The sequence below is a fragment of the Arvicola amphibius genome, chromosome 11 (genome assembly GCF_903992535.2).
Source record: "Arvicola amphibius chromosome 11, mArvAmp1.2, whole genome shotgun sequence".
In the NCBI taxonomy this organism is placed as follows: Eukaryota; Metazoa; Chordata; class Mammalia; order Rodentia; family Cricetidae; genus Arvicola; species Arvicola amphibius.
Genome location: NC_052057.2, coordinates 97,757,537 through 97,763,125, shown reverse-complemented (window position 1 = coordinate 97,763,125; position 5,589 = coordinate 97,757,537).

Below are 5,589 nucleotides of genomic sequence, written 5' to 3'. Positions count from 1 at the left end.
TATTACAAGCCATTTTTAAATTTTTTTAAAAAGTATATCCCTGAGGGTCTCTGCAGAGCCTGCAGATGTGTTTCCTGGACTGGGCTTCCTGGCATAGCAGGCCCTGTGAAGGAGAGTGGCATGCTCCAGGCAGGGCTTGCTAACTTTCTGGGTACCTGAGTGACCGTTTTGAGAATGGGACCTCGGCAGGAGGAGCAGCGTGGCCAGAGGACTGCGTCATCGTGTTGAGATGTGAGCCAGACCCTGTGCGGAGTCTGTAGCCATGGACCAAGCTATTGGGCTCCCATCCTACCTGAGTGAACCCCTCAGGTTAACCCCAGTCTACTAAGGGCCTTCTCCCCATTATCAGTCGATCACACTGAGCCCTGGAAGTGTTTAACGTGGGGGAAAGACAGGCTGGGGGTGGGGTAACCTCCTAAGATCACACAGCTCATGATGAGCAGCCCAGGATGTTGGTATTGCCATCAGCTCTGAATGACCTCACTGTCACCTTAAAACTCCTGCTATTTCAAGGGACGTGGAACGCTCTTGGTCACCACATGGATAGAAGTGCCTCTGTAGCTGTGTGTACTTAGACCTTTCTCGCTGTGACAGGGATAGACACGAGATGACAGGAAACCTCACAGTTGAGGGTGGCAGGAGTGTGGATGCTCTTGCGTTCCTGCTGGGACCTCAGACACGGAATAGTGCCACCATCTTCTCGTTTTTATTTTTCATTTTTTGAGACTATACTGGTATCATTTTCCCCTCCTTCCCATTTCTACCACCTTCCCCTTTTTCTAATTCTTGGCCAGGAAGCATGCCCACAGGCATGTCCGGAGCGGTGTCTCCTGATTCTGACTTCCGTCAAGGTGTTGATGAAGATGAACCAGCACACCTGCCTCTGCTGTGTCCCAGGGCAGCATGAGAAGCATGGCTGTCCTTGACTGACCAGCAGGCTTCCAGAACCTCTTCCAAATTCATGTGCTAGCTGCCTGGGTGGACTGAATGAACTAGAAGCTTGGTGACCACTGTCCCCTAGGACATGTGAATTAAAATATTTGCAGGTGACAGTTTGGTCATCTCCAGTTTTGGTTATCACCGCGACCTTGGACAGATTCAGGCCCAATGTTCAGAGACCTGAGGCAGGTCTAGACCTGCCAAAGCTGCCTGTCAGGTTGGGGCAGAACAGAACTAAAAGCCACCTTTGGGCAGCTGCCATTGATTTCAGCAGCTTGAAGCCAAGCCATTTCCTTGGCATCTCCTCCCACATACGACCCACCTCCTGTGTCATCTTCCTGGTCCCTTTGTCAGTTCAGCCCCCCCCTCCCCCAGTGCCGTGTCATCTGTACCAGGATCCATGGCTGTCACTCTTTCCCTTACTTGCATTTTCCTAAACTGCCCTTCAGGGGAAGTGGTGAGGGGGTGCCTAATGTGACCTGTATTCCCTCATGGAGGAGGAAGAGGAAAAAAAGCAGTGAGACCAGGGCCTGACACCCCGGAGACCTGCTGGAGGTTGGGAGAGAGTCAGGCCTCCAGGACATTTCCTGATGTGCACCGAGCCACAGGGCCCTCCCAGAAGGGGTGTCCCTAACAGTCAAAGGCCCTGTGAATACTACTGACACAGTCCAAGGGCATCTATGCCCTCTGCCTTTGCTCCTTTAAGGGACTCCTGGCCTCCCTCCAAGGCAGTCTTCATCTTCCTGAAGTTTCCCCCAGGCCGAGTCTCTCACTCTCCTTAGGAACCTGCGCACACAAAGGAGCCAGCCTACAGGATGGGAGATGCTAAAAGGGATTTTCCCCTATTTTATGAACCCCTCCCTCTTCCTCTGACTGTGGCTGGTTTCCTCTGTCAGCGTGTGTTCATGTTTTCTTGGACATCTAACAATTGAAAGGGCTTATCCAGAAACCTTCATGGTCAGGGTAGTGGCGTTGATTTGGTTTTCGTTTTGGGTTTTTCTTTTCTTTTTTTTTTTTAATCTCCTGCCAATTAATGGGAAAGGGGGATGAGCTGTAGTTCTCGCGGAGAGAAGCTGCTGCTAACACTCTCTCTCCCAGCTTTTTGTCTGAGAGCACAAGCGTCTAGTCACGGCCGGGCCCGCCTGCTCAGAGCCACAGGACTGGGTTTCTTTCTTTCTTTTTGCTGCCTTCATTATTGGTCACAATGTCCCGGCCACTTTAGCAGCTCGTCCTTGAGCAGTGAGGAGTCAAGAGCCTTTCAGCAGCTCAGCAAAGCGAGATTGCATCCACAGGAAGAAAGGAAACTTGCCTGGTGGGAAGGGCCCTCCAGCATATTCTGGAGAGACTCCCTGAGCAACCCTTTGTAGGGAAGTTGCAAAAGGCCTGAGTCTTCAAGCCATCTGGGCAACTCTGGCTGGTGGCCTTTGGTGACCAGGATACCCACCCTCAAGTTCTGCTATAGCAATGGTCAGGAGACAAAGATTCGGACTGTGAAGACACTTCGGTATTTGGTGTCACTTGACCGAGGGTCTGGGAAGGAGAAGTGCTCTCAATGGCTCTGGGGACAGCTCATCAGAAACATTGGGACAATCGGGCTGGCTTTTGGAATTGACCCATGGATGCCCCTGGAGGGCTGGGGGAGGGGGGTGATTGAGTACAAACTGTCACATCTGCTCTTTACACTTCCTGAGACAATATGTTCAAACTTCAGAGGCACCTTTGAGACCCCGATGGCTCCCTTCCAACTGGAATGTGCTCTGTGTGTCCCTTTGCACAAGTGCCCTGTTCTCAAACAGCCTGTGCCCCAACTTCCATGTTTAATTTCTCTCAGATACAGCCATGGGCTCCAGGAATCTTGGCCGATAGCTGCCTGCCTGCCAAAGCTGAGCTCTGCCATCCCTCAGAGGGGCGGTTCCAAGAGAGAGGAACTTTGTAGCTCCAGCAGGATGAGGAAGCTCCCTAATGAGCTTCTTAAATGGAAACAAATTAATTGGCTCAGCAGACACAGTACTTCCTGGTGGATACTGAGGTAAGTGGATACCCCCTCTAGCCTCGGGAGATTTCCAGGGGGCGGGGGGTGGGGGTAAGGAAGGCGGAAGAACATGAAATTAGTCGTGACACGGTGCAAGCCATAACCATAACGGGTTCCAGGGCAGGGACAATAGGTGACTAGCTCTGCTTGGCAGCAATCAGGATGGGGTAGGCCTTGGAGAAGAAGCAAAAGCTGTTCCAGGTAGAGGTGTCAAGTGTTGGGGCCATCAGGCGACTTGGACAGGCCAGTGTGGTGTCAGCAATACTCCAGGGTCTCCTAGGACTTCATTGGAAGTTGTGTGTGTACACGCGCGCACGTGTGTGTGCACACGTGCAGTGTGGCTTAAATGGGACGCACCTAGGGCTTTGAGCATGCTAGGAAACATGGTCACAATGACATCATCCTGCAGCCTGGAATCTTTTGAAGCAAGGAAGCCCCCATCACATTCAGAGCAGCACAGCGGGCCCTCACCTACCAAGGGAAGAACCCACCAAACCCACCAGCTTTTCCTGCTCAAGGGTATAGCCTTCCCTCTTACAAAAAAAACCCCAAAACCTAGAACTTCTCTCTCTGTCTCTCTGTGTCTCTGTCTCTCTGTCTGTCTGCCTGTCTATCTCTGTCTCTGTCTCTGTCTGTGTCTGTCTCTCTCTCTCTCTCTCTCTCTCTCTCTCTCTCTCTCTCTCTCTCTCTCTCTCTCTCTCTCTCTCTCTCTCTCTCTCCTCCCCCCCTTCTGCCCTCCCAGCACAGTGCTAGTCCCCAAGCTCACAGAAGAAAGGGCAAACCCTGGCACAGGGACCTGGAAGTAGAAAATGTTCTTTGTCCGAGCTGGGACCCAAGTGTACTAACTAGGAAGTCCTAAGGGGAGAGAAAGCGCCTCATCTTGTTGACTCTTTTGGAGGTTTTTGTTTTTGTTGTGTGTGCGCTTGTGCGCGCGCGCTTACCAACATGGAGCGTGAAATAGATGCAGACCAGTAGGGGTAGCTGAGAAGTGCAATGAGCATCTTCCTTGAGGAAGCAGTGGATGGAGGGAAATAGAGGACCAGAGAGGCGAAGGCTTGATAAAGCCACACAGCAAGCCGATGCTCCAGGATTCTTGAGCAAATGGCTTGGAGGATCTCTTTGGCCAGTACCGTTCTAGGGAGCTGAGGTGGGATTAGAGAAATCCTCTGAGCATGTCGGCTAGTTGTTTTCCTCATTTCTCCCTCTTGGCCATTAGGCCAGCCACGGCCCCATGGCCTCCTGCTTAGGAGACAGTTTCCACGGAAGGCTACATGGGTGGGAGTCACTAGCATGGCTCTGGTGCCCTCATGTGGCATTCGTTTGCATTACAGCTGAGCCTCAGAAAAGGCAAATAAGGCAAAAAGCAAAATGGAGGTGGAACTAAAATCCCTTGGAAGCAAGAGTGAACAGACAAGTTGAGCTGCAGGAAGTGTCTAGGGGTGGATGATGGGTGTTCCAGCAGAGGAGAGACTGAGGACGTGGCATCTGAACTGGCTCTTCCGTGAGGGAGAATGGCACCTCAGACACGCACACAGACACAAAACACTACACTCTGACAAAGCTTCCCAGAGATAAAATAATAGGGATGGGGGGGGGGGGGGGGAGAGCAAGCAGCCTGGTTTAAAAAAAAAAAAAAATTAGCTCAGAGCAATCTCACACAGCACTCCTCCCAAGTCCCTAATCTTCAGTTAGAAAATTCAAATGTTCTTACCAATACATTTGTATTTCAGATAAATATAAGTAAGACAGAAATTACCATCAGCAGTTCAGTCCCTGTTCTGAAGAATCTCAGCCTTCCACGTACACATGTAATTATTTATTGAGCCTATTTTTGCTTGTGGCTTCATGCCCTTCACTTTCCACTTAAAGGGGTCCTGACCTCTTTCTCTTATTAAATCTCTGAAGATTTGGGCTTAGGCCGTGATACACTGGTTTAATTTAGTTAACTTACATTCATTTTTTTTTCATAACTGGCCCTGTGGGAAAATATCTTCATTCAGAAATCACCATCCATTATTCTGGTTGGCTTTTGTTTGGTTAGCTAGTTGGATGGTTTGGGGTTTTTGTCTTGGTTTTTTGTTTATTTATTTTTTTATTTTTCATTCCAAGATATAAACTGTATAGAATTGCATTATGAGATCAGAAGGTAAACCATCCATCTCCAAGTGTTTGTGTCCTCCTGAGAGGCATCATTTTGTCCTCCAATATAGGTTTGGAAATGCGCCAAACAAAAGCTACATGGTTTCCTCTGGAGACTTTCCTTTAATGATTCAAGCTTGTCTAAAACAGAAGACACAGGGTTAGCAGTTCTCTTCCCTCAAAGAGAATTCAGCCGCCAGCGGGTGCTAAGGGTGGAAGCTGCCTGGGCTTAGACTGTGGAGTCCCCAGCTGTCCCCAGCTAAGGGGTTGGTAGGACATAGGGCTCAGTGCTCAGTCTAGGAAAATAATAGGTGAACCAGAACTGTCACCTCGGCTGTCAGCTCCTTGTGTGACTTTTGTCTGGCAGGAGCTCTTCTGTCCAGTGACAGCAAGACACAGTGCTGAGAGACCCAGAGACACTTGGAAGAGCTGTGCCCATGGTGCAGAGGCAGGGGAGGAGAAAATATGTTATCTCCTTG